General features: G+C 35.2%; 1 protein-coding gene across 3 annotated transcripts in view; it reads right to left on the bottom strand.

The window, feature by feature from the left end:
* The window catches only part of Slip1 (SLo interacting protein 1), a 198,075-nt gene that overhangs the window by 21,516 nt on the left and 152,509 nt on the right, over positions 1-24,050 (bottom strand). The window lies entirely within an intron of this gene.

Below are 24,050 nucleotides of genomic sequence, written 5' to 3'. Positions count from 1 at the left end.
TCGAAATGTTCCGAATACATCAAGGCGATAACTAGGTACTACAGCATTTTTGTTTCGCAATGTTGATTATTTCATTACTAAATCACATTAGTATACATTTATTTTTTATTAAGAAATCACTATTTTTAAATATTGTGTCATCAAGGCATAAATATACATAGGTTGATTCAAATTTTATACAATGCAAGTTTTTTAGATTCTCGAAAAATAGATTTAAAAAATCTTTAAAATATCTTTTTACCTGGAATTTTGAAAAATATCTGGAAAATCAGGGAATTTTCGAGAATGTTTTTTACAAGAGTTGAAAAGACAGAATGTTTATTCAAATCTTATAAAAATATTTCCTGAAAAATGCCTGATCTTCCAGGTAAAGAAAATGTTTTAAAGATTTTTTGATACAACTATTTCTAAAATAAATTTGTTATTACATGTGCTTTTTAACGTTTTTAACTTATATGAAGAAAAAAGACAGAGCCTTTAAGTTTCAAGTACTAGATTTATACTGAAAAAAAACTAAATAATTTTCATATAAGATAAGCATTTTTCAATTACATAAAATTTTTATTTTTATCATTAAAAATTACAAAGAATATGTGTTGCACATTTAATATTTTGTTAAAACATTGAATGTATAAGCAAAAATATTTTTAAAATTATTTATAAAATTATAATATATTATAAACAAAAATATATTTATAATATAGTTTTAATAATTTATTTGGGTCATTGACTATTTAATATGAAAGCAAAGTAATGAAAGAGAAAACTTTTTAAAAAGTTCCCAATAAAATTCTGTAAAAATTTTCTGATTTTTTCAGATACAAAAAAATCCCCCCAAATTCCAAGTTTTCCATATTTTTCCAGGGAGACATTCAGATCGATGATCAAATGCAATAAAACGTAAATAAAGAATAAAAAAACTAATACGTTAATATCTCTAAATTGCAACAGACAATTGTTTTACGCGTGGCATTCGCAGAAATCGATGAAAAACTATCTCTCTGTTGCTGCCTCGGGAAAATTTATTTTTTTTCTTTTTTTTTTTTAATCCAAACTGCCAATATTTCCTTTTCCATTTTCAAGACGAATATTTAAAGAGCGTTCCATTCTTGTTAACGTCGTCAAGCAAAACCATCATTCCTTCTTGTTTCGCGGTACGTTCGCGCCACAATCGCAGCCGCGACGTTTTCGCTCGGAAACTGGAAAGTAACGAGGTTCTCTTTCTCTCTCTCGCGGGAGTAAATCCTCCCGCGAATCTCATTAAGCGCAAACAAAAACCAGTTCTCGCCGCTGACTGTGGGTGAGTCACCGATGTGAACCTGGCGCCCGACTTTATGAAAAAAAAAAATTAATAATATAGTCCGTTTGTACGTCGTTTGTACCTGTTTGTACCACACTTTTTTTCGTTTGTACCTCAACCGGTTCGAAAATAAAAAATAATCAAAAAATGGCCAGCGCTCGACTTTAAGATATTTTAATTTCATTAATGCCATTCGATAGAGAATCGTTTGTACCTGTTTGTACCTCTTTTCAAATCGTTTGTACCTCAACCGGTTCGGAAATACGGCCATTTTTAGTTTTAGAGTAACGCTATACCGGTATTTCCGCTATTTTTTTAGATATCGCGAAACGGCCAACGGGGTTCGATAGAGAATCGTTTGTACCTGTTTGTACCTTTTTTCAAATCGTTTGTACCTCAACCGGTTCGGAAATACGGCCATTTTTAGTTTTAGAGTAACGCTATACCGGTATTTCCGCTATTTTTTTAGATATCGCGAAACGGCCAACGGGGTTCATTTCTTTATAATAAAGATATATAATTTATAATGAATTATAAATGTAATTATATATATATATAAAATAACGTTAACTCTAAAACTAAAAATAGTGGTATTTCCGAACCGGTTGAGGTACAAACGATTTGAAAAAAGGTACAAACAGGTACAAACGATTCTCTATCGAACCCCGTTGGCCGTTTCGCGATATCTAAAAAAATAGCGGAAATATCGGTATAGCGTTACTCTAAAACTAAAAATGGTCGTATTTCCGAACCGGTTGAGGTACAAACGATTTGAAAAAAGGTACAAACAGGTACAAACGATTCTCTATCGAACCCCGTTGGCCGTTTTGCGATATCTAAAAAAATAGCGGAAATACGAGTTTAGCGTTAATTTCAAAACTCGAAAATCGCTGTATTTCCGAACCGGTTGAGGTACAAACGATTTGAAAAGAGGTACAAACAGGTACAAACGATTCTCTATCGAACCCCGTTGGCCGTTTTGCGATATCTAAAAAAATAGCGGAAATACGAGTTTAGCGTTAATTTCAAAACTCGAAAATCGCTGTATTTCCGAACCGGTTGAGGTACAAACGATTTGAAAAGAGGTACAAACAGGTACAAACGATTCTCTATCGAACCCCGTTGGCCGTTTCGCGATATCTAAAAAAATAGCGGAAATATCGGTATAGCGTTACTCTAAAACTAAAAATGGTCGTATTTCCGAACCGGTTGAGGTACAAACGATTTGAAAAAAGGTACAAACAGGTACAAACGATTCTCTATCGAACCCCGTTGGCCGTTTTGCGATATCTAAAAAAATAGCGGAAATACGAGTTTAGCGTTAATTTCAAAACTCGAAAATCGCTGTATTTCCGAACCGGTTGAGGTACAAACGATTTGAAAAGAGGTACAAACAGGTACAAACGATTCTCTATCGAACCCCGTTGGCCGTTTTGCGATATCTAAAAAAATAGCGGAAATACGAGTTTAGCGTTAATTTCAAAACTCGAAAATCGCTGTATTTCCGAACCGGTTGAGGTACAAACGATTTGAAAAGAGGTACAAACAGGTACAAACGATTCTCTATCGAACCCCGTTGGCCGTTTCGCGATATCTAAAAAAATAGCGGAAATACGAGTTTAGCGTTAATTTCAAAACTCGAAAATCGCTGTATTTCCGAACCGGTTGAGGTACAAACGAAATGAAAAGAGGTACAAACAGGTACAAACGATTCTCTTTCGAACCCCGTTGGCCGTTTCGCGATATCTAAAAAAATAGCGGAAATACCGGTATAGCGTTACTCTAAAACTAAAAATGGCCGTATTTCCGAACCGGTTGAGGTACAAACGATTTGAAAAAAGGTACAAACAGGTACAAACGATTCTCTATCGAACCCCGTTGGCCGTTTTGCGATATCTAAAAAAATAGCGGAAATACGAGTTTAGCGTTAATTTCAAAACTCGAAAATCGCTGTATTTCCGAACCGGTTGAGGTACAAACGATTTGAAAAGAGGTACAAACAGGTACAAACGATTCTCTATCGAACCCCGTTGGCCGTTTTGCGATATCTAAAAAAATAGCGGAAATACGAGTTTAGCGTTAATTTCAAAACTCGAAAATCGCTGTATTTCCGAACCGGTTGAGGTACAAACGATTTGAAAAGAGGTACAAACAGGTACAAACGATTCTCTATCGAACCCCGTTGGCCGTTTTGCGATATCTAAAAAAATAGCGGAAATACGAGTTTAGCGTTAATTTCAAAACTCGAAAATCGCTGTATTTCCGAACCGGTTGAGGTACAAACGATTTGAAAAGAGGTACAAACAGGTACAAACGATTCTCTATCGAACCCCGTTGGCCGTTTCGCGATATCTAAAAAAATAGCGGAAATACGAGTTTAGCGTTAATTTCAAAACTCGAAAATCGCTGTATTTCCGAACCGGTTGAGGTACAAACGAAATGAAAAGAGGTACAAACAGGTACAAACGATTCTCTTTCGAACCCCGTTGGCCGTTTCGCGATATCTAAAAAAATAGCGGAAATACCGGTATAGCGTTACTCTAAAACTAAAAATGGCCGTATTTCCGAACCGGTTGAGGTACAAACGATTTGAAAAAAGGTACAAACAGGTACAAACGATTCTCTATCGAACCCCGTTGGCCGTTTTGCGATATCTAAAAAAATAGCGGAAATACGAGTTTAGCGTTAATTTCAAAACTCGAAAATCGCTGTATTTCCGAACCGGTTGAGGTACAAACGATTTGAAAAGAGGTACAAACAGGTACAAACGATTCTCTATCGAACCCCGTTGGCCGTTTTGCGATATCTAAAAAAATAGCGGAAATACGAGTTTAGCGTTAATTTCAAAACTCGAAAATCGCTGTATTTCCGAACCGGTTGAGGTACAAACGATTTGAAAAGAGGTACAAACAGGTACAAACGATTCTCTATCGAACCCCGTTGGCCGTTTTGCGATATCTAAAAAAATAGCGGAAATACGAGTTTAGCGTTAATTTCAAAACTCGAAAATCGCTGTATTTCCGAACCGGTTGAGGTACAAACGATTTGAAAAGAGGTACAAACAGGTACAAACGATTCTCTATCGAACCCCGTTGGCCGTTTCGCGATATCTAAAAAAATAGCGGAAATACGAGTTTAGCGTTAATTTCAAAACTCGAAAATCGCTGTATTTCCGAACCGGTTGAGGTACAAACGAAATGAAAAGAGGTACAAACAGGTACAAACGATTCTCTTTCGAACCCCGTTGGCCGTTTCGCGATATCTAAAAAAATAGCGGAAATACCGGTATAGCGTTACTCTAAAACTAAAAATGGCCGTATTTCCGAACCGGTTGAGGTACAAACGATTTGAAAAAAGGTACAAACAGGTACAAACGATTCTCTATCGAACCCCGTTGGCCATTTCGCGATATCTAAAAAAATAGCGGAAATATCGGTATAGCGTTACTCTAAAACTAAAAATGGTCGTATTTCCGAACCGGTTGAGGTACAAACGATTTGAAAAAAGGTACAAACAGGTACAAACGATTCTCTATCGAACCCCGTTGGCCGTTTTGCGATATCTAAAAAAATAGCGGAAATACGAGTTTAGCGTTAATTTCAAAACTCGAAAATCGCTGTATTTCCGAACCGGTTGAGGTACAAACGATTTGAAAAGAGGTACAAACAGGTACAAACGATTCTCTATCGAACCCCGTTGGCCGTTTTGCGATATCTAAAAAAATAGCGGAAATACGAGTTTAGCGTTAATTTCAAAACTCGAAAATCGCTGTATTTCCGAACCGGTTGAGGTACAAACGATTTGAAAAGAGGTACAAACAGGTACAAACGATTCTCTATCGAACCCCGTTGGCCGTTTCGCGATATCTAAAAAAATAGCGGAAATATCGGTATAGCGTTACTCTAAAACTAAAAATGGTCGTATTTCCGAACCGGTTGAGATACAAACGATTTGAAAAAAGGTACAAACAGGTACAAACGATTCTCTATCGAACCTCGTTGGCCGTTTTGCGATATCTAAAAAAATAGCGGAAATATCGGTATAGCGTTACTCTAAAACTAAAAATGGTCGTATTTCCGAACCGGTTGAAGTACAAACGATTTGAAAAAAGGTACAAACAGGTACAAACGATTCTCTATCGAACCTCGTTGGCCGTTTTGCGATATCTAAAAAAATAGCGGAAATACGAGTTTAGCGTTAATTTCAAAACTCGAAAATCGCTGTATTTCCGAACCGGTTGAGGTACAAACGATTTGAAAAGAGGTACAAACAGGTACAAACGATTCTCTATCGAACCCCGTTGGCCGTTTCGCGATATCTAAAAAAATAGCGGAAATATCGGTATAGCGTTACTCTAAAACTAAAAATGGTCGTATTTCCGAACCGGTTGAGGTACAAACGATTTGAAAAAAGGTACAAACAGGTACAAACGATTCTCTATCGAACCCCGTTGGCCGTTTTGCGATATCTAAAAAAATAGCGGAAATACGAGTTTAGCGTTAATTTCAAAACTCGAAAATCGCTGTATTTCCGAACCGGTTGAGGTACAAACGATTTGAAAAGAGGTACAAACAGGTACAAACGATTCTCTATCGAACCCCGTTGGCCGTTTTGCGATATCTAAAAAAATAGCGGAAATACGAGTTTAGCGTTAATTTCAAAACTCGAAAATCGCTGTATTTCCGAACCGGTTGAGGTACAAACGATTTGAAAAGAGGTACAAACAGGTACAAACGATTCTCTATCGAACCCCGTTGGCCGTTTCGCGATATCTAAAAAAATAGCGGAAATACGAGTTTAGCGTTAATTTCAAAACTCGAAAATCGCTGTATTTCCGAACCGGTTGAGGTACAAACGAAATGAAAAGAGGTACAAACAGGTACAAACGATTCTCTTTCGAACCCCGTTGGCCGTTTCGCGATATCTAAAAAAATAGCGGAAATACCGGTATAGCGTTACTCTAAAACTAAAAATGGCCGTATTTCCGAACCGGTTGAGGTACAAACGATTTGAAAAAAGGTACAAACAGGTACAAACGATTCTCTATCGAACCCCGTTGGCCGTTTTGCGATATCTAAAAAAATAGCGGAAATACGAGTTTAGCGTTAATTTCAAAACTCGAAAATCGCTGTATTTCCGAACCGGTTGAGGTACAAACGATTTGAAAAGAGGTACAAACAGGTACAAACGATTCTCTATCGAACCCCGTTGGCCGTTTTGCGATATCTAAAAAAATAGCGGAAATACGAGTTTAGCGTTAATTTCAAAACTCGAAAATCGCTGTATTTCCGAACCGGTTGAGGTACAAACGATTTGAAAAGAGGTACAAACAGGTACAAACGATTCTCTATCGAACCCCGTTGGCCGTTTTGCGATATCTAAAAAAATAGCGGAAATACGAGTTTAGCGTTAATTTCAAAACTCGAAAATCGCTGTATTTCCGAACCGGTTGAGGTACAAACGATTTGAAAAGAGGTACAAACAGGTACAAACGATTCTCTATCGAACCCCGTTGGCCGTTTCGCGATATCTAAAAAAATAGCGGAAATACGAGTTTAGCGTTAATTTCAAAACTCGAAAATCGCTGTATTTCCGAACCGGTTGAGGTACAAACGAAATGAAAAGAGGTACAAACAGGTACAAACGATTCTCTTTCGAACCCCGTTGGCCGTTTCGCGATATCTAAAAAAATAGCGGAAATACCGGTATAGCGTTACTCTAAAACTAAAAATGGCCGTATTTCCGAACCGGTTGAGGTACAAACGATTTGAAAAAAGGTACAAACAGGTACAAACGATTCTCTATCGAACCCCGTTGGCCGTTTTGCGATATCTAAAAAAATAGCGGAAATACGAGTTTAGCGTTAATTTCAAAACTCGAAAATCGCTGTATTTCCGAACCGGTTGAGGTACAAACGATTTGAAAAGAGGTACAAACAGGTACAAACGATTCTCTATCGAACCCCGTTGGCCGTTTCGCGATATCTAAAAAAATAGCGGAAATACCGGTATAGCGTTACTCTAAAACTAAAAATGGCCGTATTTCCGAACCGGTTGAGGTACAAACGATTTGAAAAAAGGTACAAACAGGTACAAACGATTCTCTATCGAACCCCGTTGGCCATTTCGCGATATCTAAAAAAATAGCGGAAATATCGGTATAGCGTTACTCTAAAACTAAAAATGGTCGTATTTCCGAACCGGTTGAGGTACAAACGATTTGAAAAAAGGTACAAACAGGTACAAACGATTCTCTATCAAACCCCGTTGGCCGTTTCGCGATATCTAAAAAAAATAGCGGAAATACCGGTATAGCGTTACTCTAAAACTAAAAATGGCCGTATTTCCGAACCGGTTGAGGTACAAACGATTTGAAAAAAGGTACAAACAGGTACAAACGATTCTCTATCGAACCCCGTTGGCCGTTTTGCGATATCTAAAAAAATAGCGGAAATACGAGTTTAGCGTTAATTTCAAAACTCGAAAATCGCTGTATTTCCGAACCGGTTGAGGTACAAACGATTTGAAAAGAGGTACAAACAGGTACAAACGATTCTCTATCGAACCCCGTTGGCCGTTTCGCGATATCTAAAAAAATAGCGGAAATACGAGTTTAGCGTTAATTTCAAAACTCGAAAATCGCTGTATTTCCGAACCGGTTGAGGTACAAACGAAATGAAAAGAGGTACAAACAGGTACAAACGATTCTCTTTCGAACCCCGTTGGCCGTTTCGCGATATCTAAAAAAATAGCGGAAATACCGGTATAGCGTTACTCTAAAACTAAAAATGGCCGTATTTCCGAACCGGTTGAGGTACAAACGATTTGAAAAAAGGTACAAACAGGTACAAACGATTCTCTATCGAACCCCGTTGGCCATTTCGCGATATCTAAAAAAATAGCGGAAATATCGGTATAGCGTTACTCTAAAACTAAAAATGGTCGTATTTCCGAACCGGTTGAGGTACAAACGATTTGAAAAAAGGTACAAACAGGTACAAACGATTCTCTATCAAACCCCGTTGGCCGTTTCGCGATATCTAAAAAAAATAGCGGAAATACCGGTATAGCGTTACTCTAAAACTAAAAATGGCCGTATTTCCGAACCGGTTGAGGTACAAACGATTTGAAAAAAGGTACAAACAGGTACAAACGATTCTCTATCGAACCCCGTTGGCCGTTTCGCGATATCTAAAAAAATAGCGGAAATACCGGTATAGCGTTACTCTAAAACTAAAAATGGCCGTATTTCCGAACCGGTTGAGGTACAAACGATTTGAAAAAAGGTACAAACAGGTACAAACAATTCTCTATCGAACCCCGTTGGCCGTTTCGCGATATCTAAAAAAATAGCGGAAATATCGGTATAACGTTACTCTAAAACTAAAAATGGTCGTATTTCCGAACCGGTTGAGGTACAAACGATTTGAAAAGAGGTACAAACAGGTACAAACGATTCTCTATCGAATGGCATTATTGAAATTAAAATATCTTAAAGTCGAGCGCTGGCCATTTTTTGATTATTTTTTATTTCCGAACCGGTTGAGGTACAAACAAAAAAAAGTGTGGTACAAACAGGTACAAACGACGTACAAACGAACTATATTATTAATTTTTTTTTTTCATAAAGTCGGGCGCCAGGTTCACATCGGTGGGTGAGTCGCAAACTTCGTCGCGACGTCGCACGGATAGGACCCGTTTTACAATTTTACCTTGTTACGGGGAGGAAAACGCGCGCGATTGTTGCCGCACGTTGCCAAGACTTTTGAAACAATACCAGCCACATTGCTGGATCTACGTCGTTCCGTTTAAGACTCTGAATGTATATCGGAGGAACATCATCGAAAATCCACGTCTCGATGAGGCTGCCTAGGTCAACTCTCGTCGGAGAAGATTGCTCGTCGGTCGTATTTTATTAAATTTCAGTATACATATATACACTTGTGTAAATAGGATTCCAGGTGTAATTCTCGATTTTTTATTTCAGATCAATTCAAGATAAATTCAGATTAATCAAGAGAAAATTGCAAGATTGATTGCAGAATTCGAATTAATAAATAGACCCAATATATATTCTATTTTTGACGTATTTTATTTAATAACGTTTCAATAATGACAGACGATTTTTTATTTAACTCGTAACGCGAGTTTTCATGATTCAGAATAATTACTGTCGTGTTCTAAGTGTCTTTATGTAATTATTCAAAGTGCGTAATGAAAAAAATGAAAAGTAAAAAAAATATTTTTAACAAGACAAATATTTGTTAAAATATTTAACAGGATAATTAATAAAATATTTTCGAATACTGTAATTGATTTCGTTGATTAGCGATCTTATCAATGTTACGAACTAAAAATTAATTTGCTTGAGAATAAATTCATCATAAATATTTAAACATATATTTTTTTACTAATATATGCGGTTCTCTTTTGTAAATTAAATTCTCTTACACGAGATAAAGTTGTCTTGCATTTGACAAGGCTTAAAACGCAAACAACATTCTAGAATATACAAGAAAGTTGCTCGATGTTTCGTTGAGCACCTCACTTGGAACGTTTTGCTTATATTCAGTTATGTTGTTAGCCCTTACAAAAGCATAGCGAATTATTAGCAGCGCGCCAACTTGTCCGTATAACCGACCAGACTCGCTCTATTCTAATCACGAGCTACGAACAATATTTGAATTAAAATTCAATGCGCTACGAAGAAAAGGGAATTAATCCAATGGGGAGAAACGCTCGACGTAATATTTTAAGGTACAACGAATGAAAATCGGGATGAAAACGATTTACTTTCGACAGAGATACTTGCTATTGATGACCTGTTTGTCATTATTTAATCTTGATAAAGGAAAAATCATTGTTCCTGCGCTTTTTTATTCAATCTCGTGCTTTCCGATAAAAATTCTGTAAGTCAGTTCTATCCGATAAAATCAATAGCATCGAAAGTATTTCAGAAATTTATTGCACGGGTTTATAATCTACCTATCAAAATGTTTCAATAGGCAGTTCGATTCAGGTAAGGCAGTATAATCTATATGCATATGTGTCCTAATAATTCTCGAGGAAATATTAACTGCTACATAAATTATGAAAATTTCAATAATGAATGTGAAATAGTTTTTTTGTCCGATATATTCCCACGTAAAGTTCTGGCGAAAATATTTCATAATTATTTCATAATTAAATTTAATATACATATATGTGTGAATAACACACGAGATTAATTAAATTAAAAAAAAAAAAAAAAAAAAAAAAGATTGCTTAATACTTTTATATAATTATATATATATATATATATATATATATATATATATATATATATGTATATATATAAAATTACGTATAAATATATTTTAAAGAAATAATATTAATCTGTTATTAACAAATTCAGTATACATACATATTTTTCATCTACCTATTTATTATATTTCCTCGAGATTTCAGCAAAATTGTTTATGTTATGCCGCCATTTAATATAAATTTTTCAAACGGCATCTCCAATCAATGAATATCGATGAAGCATCAAGATGCCGTAAACCGCGAATATAACAGTTGGATTGTTAATCGATTGACCGTTGTCACTATCGTATTTTGTTATGAGGAGTACGCGATACACGTGTAGTTGGATCGGTTTCCAACACGGCAGTGCTGGTCATTTTAACGGCTGCGCTCTCGAAGCCGTGCGTGTGTATTACACGCATATTCGTTCATTGGCACGTCAGTTAGTAAAACGACCATGAGAGGTGGCAGGAGAGAGAGGGGGAGGAAGGGAGGATCCGATAATGCGTATACACGTGCGAAGGGATACGCGCGCTCGAGATTTCAGGTGTATGAAATTAAACGCGTCGCTCTCTCTCTCTCGTGACACGATAATCACGATACGACACCTCCGACAGCTGTCAGAACTGACGGGCTAGCGAGGGGAGGGGGAGGTGGGGGGGGAGGGAGGATCGGATGGCAGGTAATTTAAATTGCCTTATCGCGGACCGGCTGCTACCCGCGGCATTTCTCGTCTCTTCTCTCTCTCTCTCTCTCTCTCAGTTTGCCATTTATCCCTCGGAAATCGTTAACTGCGGAATGATGTTCATATCTCTTTGTCCCTTAATAGCGTTCAAGAATGGCAATGTCCATTAAACTCTTAGGGAGACTTTGAAGTCGAATAAGACGTGTGTTTTTATCTCTTTAGACACGTGTAAGCGCGATGTCATACGATGTTTGTCTCTCATATCGCGTTAAAATAATTTTATTAAAGTTATTGTCGGATTTTTGTATAATCCTTCTTCGACAGAAAAAAAAATAATCTATACAAATTTTATAAAACTCTAGATAAAAATTAAAATAAAACAAGCATATAAGAGCCGAGCGCAGGAAATTGTGTGCAATTATAATAAATCTTCAGACTTTTAAAGAGAAAAAAAAAACATTTAATTAAACGTTGCGATCCCCCTTTCGACGATCTTCAGCAAATAAAAGATGTATAATTAAAATACTATCTCTATTAATAGATTACGTATACTTCTTCGATTTGCATCAATTTATATTTTGTTTACTAGTCCTGAGATTTATTTAACCGGCTATTTACGAATTTCGTTGAATTCAATCAATATTAGAAAACTCTGTTGGAGAGTCGTTTTACAGGAAAAGAGGTACTTTGTTTTGATTAACTTTACACGTGGCACAATAAAACGACACATAAATCAGTTTTATACTCCACGTTATTGCACGTTGTATCGTTTTACTGCAGCTGATTTCGGAAGCTACATTTGTCTTTACCATTCGTCCTAAATTTCCACAATATGTACTATCGCGTATAAAATATTACGCTATGACTCATTTTCCGTAAAACTGTCCTCTATTAAACATTTCCTCTTTGGAAATGTAACTCACATGGGAATATTCGCAAGAGAGAGAGAGAGAGAGAGAGAGAGAAAGAAAGCGACGTAATAATTTAGCAGTATCCTAGAAAAAAATGGGTACAATGTACAATATTATCAGATGTATAAATATACATAATTGGATATATTAAACAATCTGATAGCATATGTATATTTTCATATGTAATAATATGGCGCAAGAAGCGACGCGATATAATCTTATGCAATATTCGGCTAGACTTATTTTCATATATCAGAAGATTGCTCAAAAAAAAGTATAATAATAAATATCATTATATGTGAATATAATTATAAAAAGTATCTACTTATAAATTTTGTAAAAAAAATTCCCTGATCTTCCAGATATTTTTGTCCAAAATTCCAGATAAAGAAAAAAATATTTTAAACATTTTTTTATGCAATTTTCTAGAATAATTTTTTTTATCGCACGCATTTTCTAATGCTTTTTACTTATACAGAGAAAAAATGAAAAAAACCATTTAAGTTTCAAGTGCTAGATTTAAGGCCGGTATTTATAATCCATTCTTATATTTATGATCATCTTAAGTATGATATGAAATTGTCTTAAGATTTCGTTCAGCCAATAAAGTGGCCGTTTCATTTTTTCAGACTTACTTTATATCCTACTTAAGACGATCTTAAATATTAGAGCAGACTCTAAATACCGATCTTTTCACAAATGTAGAGAAAAAACTTTTTATTCTTTATCACTAAAAATTAAAATAAAGAATATGTACCGCACATTCAATATTTTGTTGAGACATTAAATGTACAAAGATATATTTATAAATTATGATATAAGAGGCAAAATTATCAAAGAAAAAATTAAAAATAAAAAAAAAAATCTTTGAATCCCAATAAAATTTCACCAGAATTCCCTGATTTACATATCTGGTATAAAAAAATTCCAGGTTTTCCATGTTTTTCCAGAAAGTATACATCTTGTTAGATAAAGATAGAAAAGATATCAAATCCAATCTCGGATATTATTATATATAACCAGATCATATCACGTCAAATTTCGGATTTAATTATATATGTAATTATATATAATTCCCTTCTTCCTCGGACAAAAATAATATAAAAAAATATTCACTCTCCTTCACGATTTGTAAACAGCTCGCCGATCCGTTACGTAAATATGAGAGCGATAGGAGAGAATTAACGCACGTGTCGTCCGACGTTATCCAAACGATACGTCATGCCATTCCGAATGCAAGATATGTCATCGGCACCGCGCGTTAAATTATTTCGGGTGATGTAGGGCCCGCGCTGTCAAAAGCCCCCACGCGGTAACACAACAGTATATCCTGCCCACGTTGGGTTATTCGGCTAATTGAAGCACGTGTCATCTCCGCGGCTGGCGCTCGCGGCTTTATCGCCCGGAACGCCCGACTTTTCGCGCAGCCCGCGACCTGCAAATAGAATTACGACGGGGTGTGCAATAAGAACTGCAACGGAACGGCGGCGCGACTCCTCAAGGGAGAGAACGATAAAATATTTTTAACTCCTGATCGCGCGTCCGGAAATTTTCGCTCGACTCCTCGCGAAACGCAAGCTCCTGTTGGAGCCATGGTAACGATTATTTTTCAGAAAATTAGAGTAAATTGGTTAATTGTTCTCCCACTTTATTGCATAGGATTTAATTTTATTTAAAAAACCATAACGAAAACTATGTAATTTAATTTACTTTAGCTCCTTCGCGTGGTGCAAATAAAACACTTGCTTTATGTATGCACTTGTAAATTAATTATATATATATATATGTGTCAGTGAGAGAAAATAAACATGTTTATATAAAACTTATATTCAAGCATGTTTATATAATTTATAAATTTATTCATATATGAAAAATGTATTCTAACATTTGAAAATGCATTTTAGATATATGTTTCAGATATATATTTTGTTTTTTCAATAAATTGAAAATATCCAATCTTTTATAGGATATTTTCGTATTGAAAAACTATAACAGGTTACTTTTTAATTGAAGACAACTTGCGTCAAAGCTCTTTACTCCATAATTAAAGCGATCGCTAACATCAGTGCGGTAAAAACGCAGTCATGCAAAGTTGCGCAAATAGTTGCTCGCGGAGGCAATTAAATCTCCCATTAACTTTGCCTACGAACCGTCATATCACGATTGAGCAAACAATTTCATTCGTAATATTCGTAATTGCATATAAAAATGTATACTATTCGTAGACGCACATTTATTGTTCTTTTATCGATGCTATTCGCGAATTTTCATCTATTTCATCTCTCTGCATTAACACGAATTTTTCGTCAAAGACGCGCATATTTTTAGGACGCAAGGCTTTCCATCAGTTACGAACCGTATAAAGTTATGTGTCATCGATATCTCGATGCTTGAGAATTAATATTATTATGCATGTGTGAAAGAAGATATAAGAATCATTATGCGTTCGAATATATGTATAATAAATTACCCAAAGAGAAAATAAAAATTAACTAAAAATTCCTTGATTTTCCTGGTATTTTTGTTCAAAATTCCAAGTAAAAAGAATATTTTTAAAAATTTTGGCATAATTTTCTACAATAATAAATTTTTTATTGCATGCGTTTTCTAATATTTCTCACTCATACAAAGGAAAAAGACAAAGCCATATAAACTTCAAGTACTAGATTTACCAATGTATTTAAAGAAAATTGAATAGCTTTTCTCAAGAGAGAGATTTTTAGTTTTCATAACATTTTCATTTTTTATCATTAAAAATTAAAATAAAGAATACCTACTGCATATTTAATATTTTGTTAAGACATTGAATATACATATAAACAGAGATAGATATATATTTATAGTTTACAGTATAAGAGATCAAAAAAAGAATTTTTAAAAACCTCCGTGGGTCTCAATAAAATTCCTTGATTTTTCCAGAGATACAAGAAAATTCTCTGAAAATTCCAGACTTTGCATCTTTTTTTTCCAGAGAGTGTACACCCTGTTAAATAAATAATTTAAAAAAAATTCATAACTTGAAGACATTATCTACATGTAAGAAAAAAATGTCTTACTTGATTAATTACATCGATATAAATATATATAAAGATACAATGTTTTTTCTAGTGTAGCTTGCAAATTCCTCGGTTATTCTATATATTCGAGTACGAGACGCGAGAGATGTCAGTTGCGGTTAGATAAAAGCAATAACATGTAGTTTGCGTTTGACAAGGAATTCTCAATCGATCTGTCTGTGTAGTAATAGCAAACAGCGGTCTATCATTGGTACAGGAGAGGCGCCTACACGATATATCATCCGCCTCCCATACCTACCTATCGGCTGACATTTGCAGGCGACAATCGCGCAATATATTACAGGTGGTTCAATTAGAAACAGATTAACCGCATCATTTCCCGCGTTATCGCGCGTTGCGGCGTCTATTTGTATCGTGTATTGCGTTTCGCATTCGTGCAAATGATGTCTGACCGTAGGTAGCTCCGTCCGCGCGCGCGTTTATTTCGCGCCTCAATTATTCACATAACGCCAACTAAAACGCGCCGCATATAAGCGCGGTGTGTAACCGAACATACATAATGTGCGTGCTTTGGACCGCGTGTCTTAGCGTTAAATTCAATTAACGCAATACTAACGTAATTATTGTGATGCAATTAATAGAACGCATAATAGTGTAATTATTATAAGCCTAATCAATGTAACAATGACGTGAATGTAATGTATTGGGATAATTATGATTTAACCGATCGTAAATTTCGAACAGAGTAACTGTTTATTTATTTTATCTCCATTACTATCATTGTTCTCTCGCCAAGCGTAATTTTTCACTCTCGTGTATTGTCAAAAATAATAAAAATATTTAGAGATATATATATAATATATTTATTATATTATCGACACATTTTAAATTCCAAGAAAATTACTTTTTGAAAACTAAGCTTCCAGGTATTGCTGATCAAAATTCTAGAGAATATTTTAAAGATTTTTGATACAATTTTCTTTCTCTAAAATAAATTTTTTAATACATGCGTTTTCTAATGTTTTTCACTCATATAAAGGAAAAACACAGAGCCTGTTAATTTCATTTTTTTTTATCATTAAAAATACAAAAAATATATACTGCACATATTTAATATTTTGTTGAAACAATGAATATATATAAATAAAAATAGATATATATTTATAGTTTATTTTAAATAAACGCATAATTTGCTTGACTTGTTTACAATATATAAGAGCAGAGAATTGAGGAAAAAAATTTTTTTTTAATTCCCATAAAATTCCATAAGAATTGCCTCATTTTTCCAGATGCAAAAGAAATCCCTGAAAATTCGAGCTTTTCCAAGAAGCAGACACCCTGACACCCTGGCGAATGTTAAAAATCTGGCAGATATTCTGTACAATGTCAATAGCATCGCAATTATCTTGATTAACCCCCACATACCGTATCTTGATCTAATCGCGTCTTAGAAGCGAACAAGACCCCCACGAGCGATCGATGAGGCATCTCGATCGCTCGGGGATGCATCCGACGAGATAGAGGACCATAGTGGACATGCAGCCGTGCGTTATCGACGTGTCTATCCGCGACGTTTCCGCCGCACAGACGATTGGACGAAACGATCGCGGTCGGATACCGCGCATAACCCAGCCGACCGACTGTCATCGACATTGTTGCGGCGCGAGAGGACCGAGGCTCGAGAGATGAGGGGGTGAGTTTAGGTCGCTCGCGGTTATGCACTCTCAAGCTAATGCGGCTGTTTGGGCGCATTGCTCGAATAGGCGTCTCCCCGACGCCGAAATACATTGCGGTCGGATGTACAAACGACGTCTTTGCCGTTCTCTTGCTCCGCGATAGACACTGCTAATCGCTAATCGCACACTTATGGCTCTTTCGATAAGTAGTACTAATCCCTACGAGCGGAGATTCTTGCAGAATCCGCTGGATTCAGAAGTTGCTAATTTTCGTCATTAATTGACGCTTTAATACACAGTTTAACTTCGCGAATAACGTTAACTCTTATCGGAAGTTGCAGAATCCCTTGGATTCAGAAGTTGCTAATTTTCGTCATTAATATCTAGAAGAAAAATAGATACAGATAAAAAATGAAAGTTTTTTGTCTTACAAGAAATTTATATATATATTATTAATTAAAACTAAATTATTATTAATTTTAAAAAAATATTAAAATAATTCTATAAATAAAAAGGCTGAGAATTAAGAGAAAAAAGGCAGGAAAAGAGAGAATATGCAGAGAGTATATATAATATACATTGAAAGAAATTTTTTGAATTAATAAAAGTATTATATGTTGAAATTTATATTTATTTAAAGTAAGAAAAATAAAAAATGTGATAATTATAACATAATTTAATTTATTTTAAAATTGAAGGAAAAAGTTGTTTATTTTTTAATTAAATTGATCAAACACACTAGTGTGGTATATGACTAAAACGAACGGTTTATCAATGACAAAAATACAACGTCTGCAAAATTATGATATAGTAGCTCTGTCCACACACACAGAGAAATATATACACACACACACACATATACACTGTGTCGAATTCCCTTCCCAATTCAATATTTCGAAGCGACAACAAGCGAATGTCCCGTCGGTTTATTACTAACAATTCTCTCTCTCGTTCTGCCTTTGATTTGTTCAGTTTTAGTCGCGAAATTTCCGATAAACAGACGAATGACATATGTAAACGACCGAATGCCCCATCGCCGTCACATAGCGGGATTAACGACGCGCGCTCTACTCGTTAGTCCCGAGTTTCGAAACACGACGAAATTGCACTCGCAACCGATTCGTCGTGTTTCAAAAGTCCAGACGAAGCAAAATCTCGCTCTTTCGGTATAGGTACGATGGCGTTGTCATCGATAAAAGTCAGCGCTCGTGCAATTCTCAGAGCGTGAAAGGTGCGCGCATTTTGCGAAACGTCAAAAATCCGGCAGATTGTCAACAAAAATCACGTTTGAAGAGCAAATCGTACTTGCCGATTTCAAAATTCAGGATCGACAGATTCCTAAGAGAGATTTCAATTTTACACATTGAATGATGCTTAAAAAAAAAAAAAAAAAAAAAAAAAAAACAATACATAAATTCCACATAAATTGTGTGTGACTAAAAGAAATGCTACATTTTATATTATATATACAATTATTTCGTAGAAATAAATGTGTGGAGAAAACTTGGCGCACCCTGCGCGAAACGGAAGTTTGCATCAAATTTTTTTTTTTTTTTTTTTTTTTTTTTGATGAAGCTACGTTCTCACGTTTATATCCTATCTGATATTTGCACGACGAGAATAAACAAACGCAGGTGGATTAGACGATTACAGTCGAAATAAATTCTACCCTCGGTGTTTCGTACGCCGCTACAGAGAGAATTCGTTCCATCGCCGCCTTCTAAGAAGGGTAAGAAAAAAAAAAGTAGAGCCGAAGAGCTCACGGTTTAGCGAGAATTTACCAACTTTACCGGGTTCCTCCCTTATTTACCAACCGCACCCGTCGCGAACACGTTCGGAATCGCACTCGAATCACGCCGGAAGGCTTACTTAGAAGGGGAAAGGCATCCGATATACATCCATGCACACGTATACGCACACACACACACACAGACACAGATACATTCCCCTCGTCCTCGTGAAAGGGCATGTGCGTGCAAGAAGTCTCGGATTCCTCGTGGCAGGGAGAACCCAGGGAATTCGTCCCCGACGATGGAGGAGGATATATAAAAAGAGTCTCGCGCGTCGCGGTACTCGAAGTTTACCCATCCTAACGACCGTCGTCGTCCTGTGCAAACTCGATGTCGAATGGTGACGACGACGACGACGACGACGACGACGACGACGGCAAAACCGTGCGCGGTCTGTACGCGCAAAGAATTTCCATGAATCACGGAAAATCCCAAGTATATAAGGGTTGCGTCCTTCAAAGTGAGAGACAGATGGATAAGAATTAACCATCAACAACACAATTCATGTATGGAATTTTAAATAATTAGTGAAATAATTTTATAATTCTCCAAGTTCTCGATATAGAAAATTTCAAGAATTATAAAAGAAAAATTCATAAAATTTCAGTTACATTGCAATTATTTGAGAGACTACACATTAAATAGTTTGAGCGAAATTTAAAAAAAATACTACAGACTAATTAAAAATGTATTATTGTACATAAAATGTTGCTGGACTAAAAATCGATTTCTAAATCAATTGGCTTTGTAAATGAAAGACACGGCGTTATATGATACATTTTATATATACATTATTTCATTTTATCAATTAATGCGCATAACCAACATCATTTTCTATATCATTTTAAATGTATCGTAATTATTTGTAGAGGCTGTAACTTCAGGATGACATGATAATTATATTAGATATAATTTTATATATGCGAAATTTTATGCATGAAATGAATGAAGTGAATAATTAACGTCAATTTATCCTCGTTCCATTATAAGTGATGTACAATCAAGTAAATTGACATACTAAATTACTATATTATTATATAATATTAAAAAATCAAAAACATTTTTTAAACTTTATATATATATATATAAATTGGAAAAGATGTTTTATGGATTTTTTAACATTTAAAAATATAGACAGGCTTTTTCAATTTGGAAGAAAAACGTTTTAAAATATAAGTCGCATATTTAAATTCAAACATATATATATATTAAAAAATCCACGAAACATATTGTTTCATTTTGCGCTTCTCAGATTTTCGTCGACAGAAAAAAATCGAGCTGATCATCATGTTTGCGCGGGAGAAAATCGATGACAAAATTCGTGCGCCCCTGCGCCGAAACGGGCGGCGAAAAGGGAGGCGAAAGGGGGAGACAGAACGAACCGGAAATTTGACGATAACGGAAACGCGACGACAGCTGCCCGATGGAAACGGATTCGGGCTACGTCGAGCCGAAACCAAAGCGGTGGCGTAACGCCCTGCGATGACACGTGCGGCCGAGATTATTCCGACGGACATTTTGACAGAGTCATATGGCTCCCGGGCAGCCAGATTATCAGAGTCGGTTATGTATCGAGCATGCAATATGTATTCCCTCGGGAAATTCGAAAATGCACCTCTTCTCCTTCCCTCCCTCCCGCACCCTCTCGCGAGACCACAATCGGATTTTAATCGATCGGATCACGTGACGGAATTTGACCGCCAAGGCTCCATTTCGGGGATATGAAGAAAGTTCCTCTCTGTGTGTGTGTGTGTGTGTGTGTGTGTGTGTGTATATGTATGTGTGTGTGTGAAACAATAAATTCGATATAAGTGAAACGTGTCGGCGCCGTCAATAAGTTTGTAAGTCAGCGTGGATAAGAATTGAGAAACGTATTTGATCCAATAAACATGTGACAGTTGATATTGAATTTCGAAGAATATTACGGTAAGCTATATATATATATATATATATATATATATATATATATATATATATATGTTTCTCCGATCGTGTAGTGATTGCTCGATACAATTTATTTACACATTTAACCGTAATGTTATAAATTCTTAACAAGTAAATACCTCTTGTTGTACGGGATGATTCGCACAAGTATGAATACGTGTTGTTGGGTATATCAGTTAAATGAACATAATTTTCAATATAAACAGTTTAATAATTCAGTTCAGTAATGTGTCAATTCACTCATCGTGCATCGTTTATAATCGAGCGACGATAAATTGACATTAATCATTCATTTCATTCATATCATATATAATCGTATCTAATATAATTATTATGTTGCCCTGGAGTTACAAAGTCTATACAAATAATTACGATAACGTTTAAAATGACATAGAAAATAATGTTGTATATACGTGTAAATTGATGTATACATGTGCAGAATGTTTCATCATTTAATGCAGGGTCTTTCACCTGCAAAGCCAATCGATTTAGAGATCAGTTTTATTTCAGCACTCGATTTTATGTACAATAGTACTTTTTTTTTTTATAGTCTGTAGTATTTTTTAAATTTCAATAAAACCATGCTATTCTCTCAAGTGATCGCAATGTAATTTTATGAAGTTTTGTAAAATGATTCACGCGGGAATCTCAAGATTGGAAGTCTCAAGGAAAGCTCCTCGACAGTTCTATATATTTTCCGTCGAGTCAACCGTCTAGCCAGACCACGTGAAATTCACCTCTTTGTAAACTTGTTTGACATTCGGCATCGGAGGAGTGCAATAAAAAGAGGAGGACAGAGGTTCTCTCTCGAGTCGAAATTATGATACCTATACATTGCTGTGCAGCCACGACGAAGATGCGATTTCAGTCAGAAATGAGATTTCACCCCCGAATCTAATATCGGGACGTAAAAATGGAATGTACTTTCCAGAACTCGTTCTTCGTGTGCGGGTCACACACACACACACTTATATATATATATGTGTATGTAGAAGCGTATAATAAAAAATACCATTCAAAAATATTATCTTGTCAAAAAGTCACAAATATTTACTTATGCGTTGCGCGATTTTTCTAGACTTTTAACAGAAAAATGTTTTCGTTGAAATAGTGGTATATATATCTATTATATTTATATATAACATTTTATTTTATATATTATTTTATATAATATACAGTATATTACTTATAGACTATTACATTACATTGTAGTATATTATTTTATATTTATTTAAATTTCGCAAAGTTTTTATCGCTCTGTCTTGTAAACTTTGTATTTTTTTTTCGCGGCAGATATTTTATATTATTTATTTTACGAGTGCGCTATTTTTCTCAAATCCAAATGTTTTGACACTTGGTGATGCACAGCTGTGGAAGGAAACACAAGTACACATGTCGCGACACAAAAATATGCGAGATGTTGCTTCGTTTCACAACATCAGCCGACGGAGATTCGATTTATTTCGCAGAGACGAGATGTCGGGTTTGCAGATATAATACTCGATAAGTGCGTTCGATCGCATGGAAAAAGACGTCGAGGAGGAAAAATGCCTCGCGCAATATGAGCGTGCTCGTCCATTGTGTTTCCAGATAGCGTCGATATTTTTCGCCATGCTGGAAAATCACGAGATAACTATATAATGATACCTTGTGAGTCGCGATTTTAATGCAGTCTAAAATGATGATGCAACTGTGAATAAAGTAAATAGGCGAATAAAATAATATAATATATTTTCAATTTGAGGAAAAAAAGTGATAATATTTAAAGGACAATTTAATTCTTTTGCAAAGTAAAATTTTAAATAGCTAAATTTAATAAATTAAATAAATAAAATTTTTATATTATGATGAAAAAACAGTTATATTATAATCAAATAATTATATGGTAATTAAATATTAAAATACGATATTCTTCTATTTAAAAAATATATTTCCCTTTCACGAAGTAAATTTGGAAAATTTTAAATAGGACGTAGATCTAATAGATTAGAAAAATAAAAACCAAGAGCGCTTTACGTATTATGATAAAATAAAATAATTGGTAGATATATTATATAATTCTTCAGCTTGACAACGTCAGCCACGACCTTCATAGGTCGCTGCCAGGAAAAAACTAGACTGACAATGAGAATCAAACCCTCACTGTCGTGGTTGATGTCATTTTCGCGATTTTCGCTGATCCATGCTCATCATCAACCGTTCCTGTTTTTTAGAGTGTCTGTCTCTCGATACATGAGCAGAGAGAGAGAGAGAGAGAGAGAGAGAGAGAGAGAGAGAGAGAGAGAGAGAGAGATACGTGGTACGGAAAACTGCCATGCAAAAAAAAAAAAAATTGGTCATATCAAACGTCGAATCCCGTTGAACTATGCGCTAATAAGCGTGGAAAACGTCGAATGAAAGGATTCGAGTGGAAGCGAAGTGGTGAAAAAACGACAACGATGACGTACCGTTGAAACTTTATTAATCCCTCTCGTTGATCCTGCTGCCTGCGACGACGTGTCGAACAAATTTCTCCGCGCGCGTTTCCCCTCTTTCGGTTTATTTATTTGTCTTTTTTCTTTCGCTTTCTGCGCGATATCATCGTAAATTTTTAACGCGTTTTCGTCGTGCCTTTTAATCGTGTTATCGCAACGACCCGCGTTTTCAGCGATATTTTTGAATAGTCCTCTCACACATAGCGCGTTTCACCGCTGGGATTCGCGCGCTGTTCTTTATTTAAGCGAATGGCCTCTCTTTGTGAAGGATTTCCGATGGATTGCAGACAGTGTATCGCCAAAAGTGGACTTGCGCTGATTGGGACAATTTTACAATGCTACTATACTTCCGATAGTCGTTCCGATGATATTAACACATTTTTAAATGTTCGCGAAAAAATGCGATCTTACACGTCTTTTATTTTTTCTCGATCAAAATCCCTATTCCAATTTTTTTATGCAATCCGTAATCATTAAAAATCAAAGAGCAAGTCGAGTTCGAAAACACGTTGTGTAGAAATGTTATTACAAACGTGTTCACGCTTTTCTACATAAAAAATACCTTTTTATCTATCTATCTATCATTTTAAGAATATTTTTTATCCTTGACATATAAATCTTGAAATAAAATTATATTGCGTTAAATAAATATAATTGTTTCGAAGACATTTAATATAGTTTTTTACTAAGGAAACATATTCTTATTATTCAAGAATAATTTTTATAAATAGAGAAAAAAAAAGTGAACAAATAGTATAAATTCAAAGTTAAAAAATTATAATAATTATTATAATTATTATAATATTATTAAAATTATGACAATAAATATAATTATTGTAATAAAAAAATTAAGATTACCTATATTGTATATTCTTGAGATGGCTATTATAATATTGAAATAAAATTCTAATATTGTTCAAATCTTTTTAAGAAGATTATATATTATTTATACATAAAACAATGATTGCGTTA

The sequence above is a fragment of the Anoplolepis gracilipes genome, chromosome 16 (assembly GCF_047496725.1).
Source record: "Anoplolepis gracilipes chromosome 16, ASM4749672v1, whole genome shotgun sequence".
NCBI lineage: Eukaryota > Metazoa > Arthropoda > Insecta > Hymenoptera > Formicidae > Anoplolepis > Anoplolepis gracilipes.
Note: the sequence above shows the minus strand (reverse complement) of the source record. Positions and strands in the feature narration are given on the sequence as shown.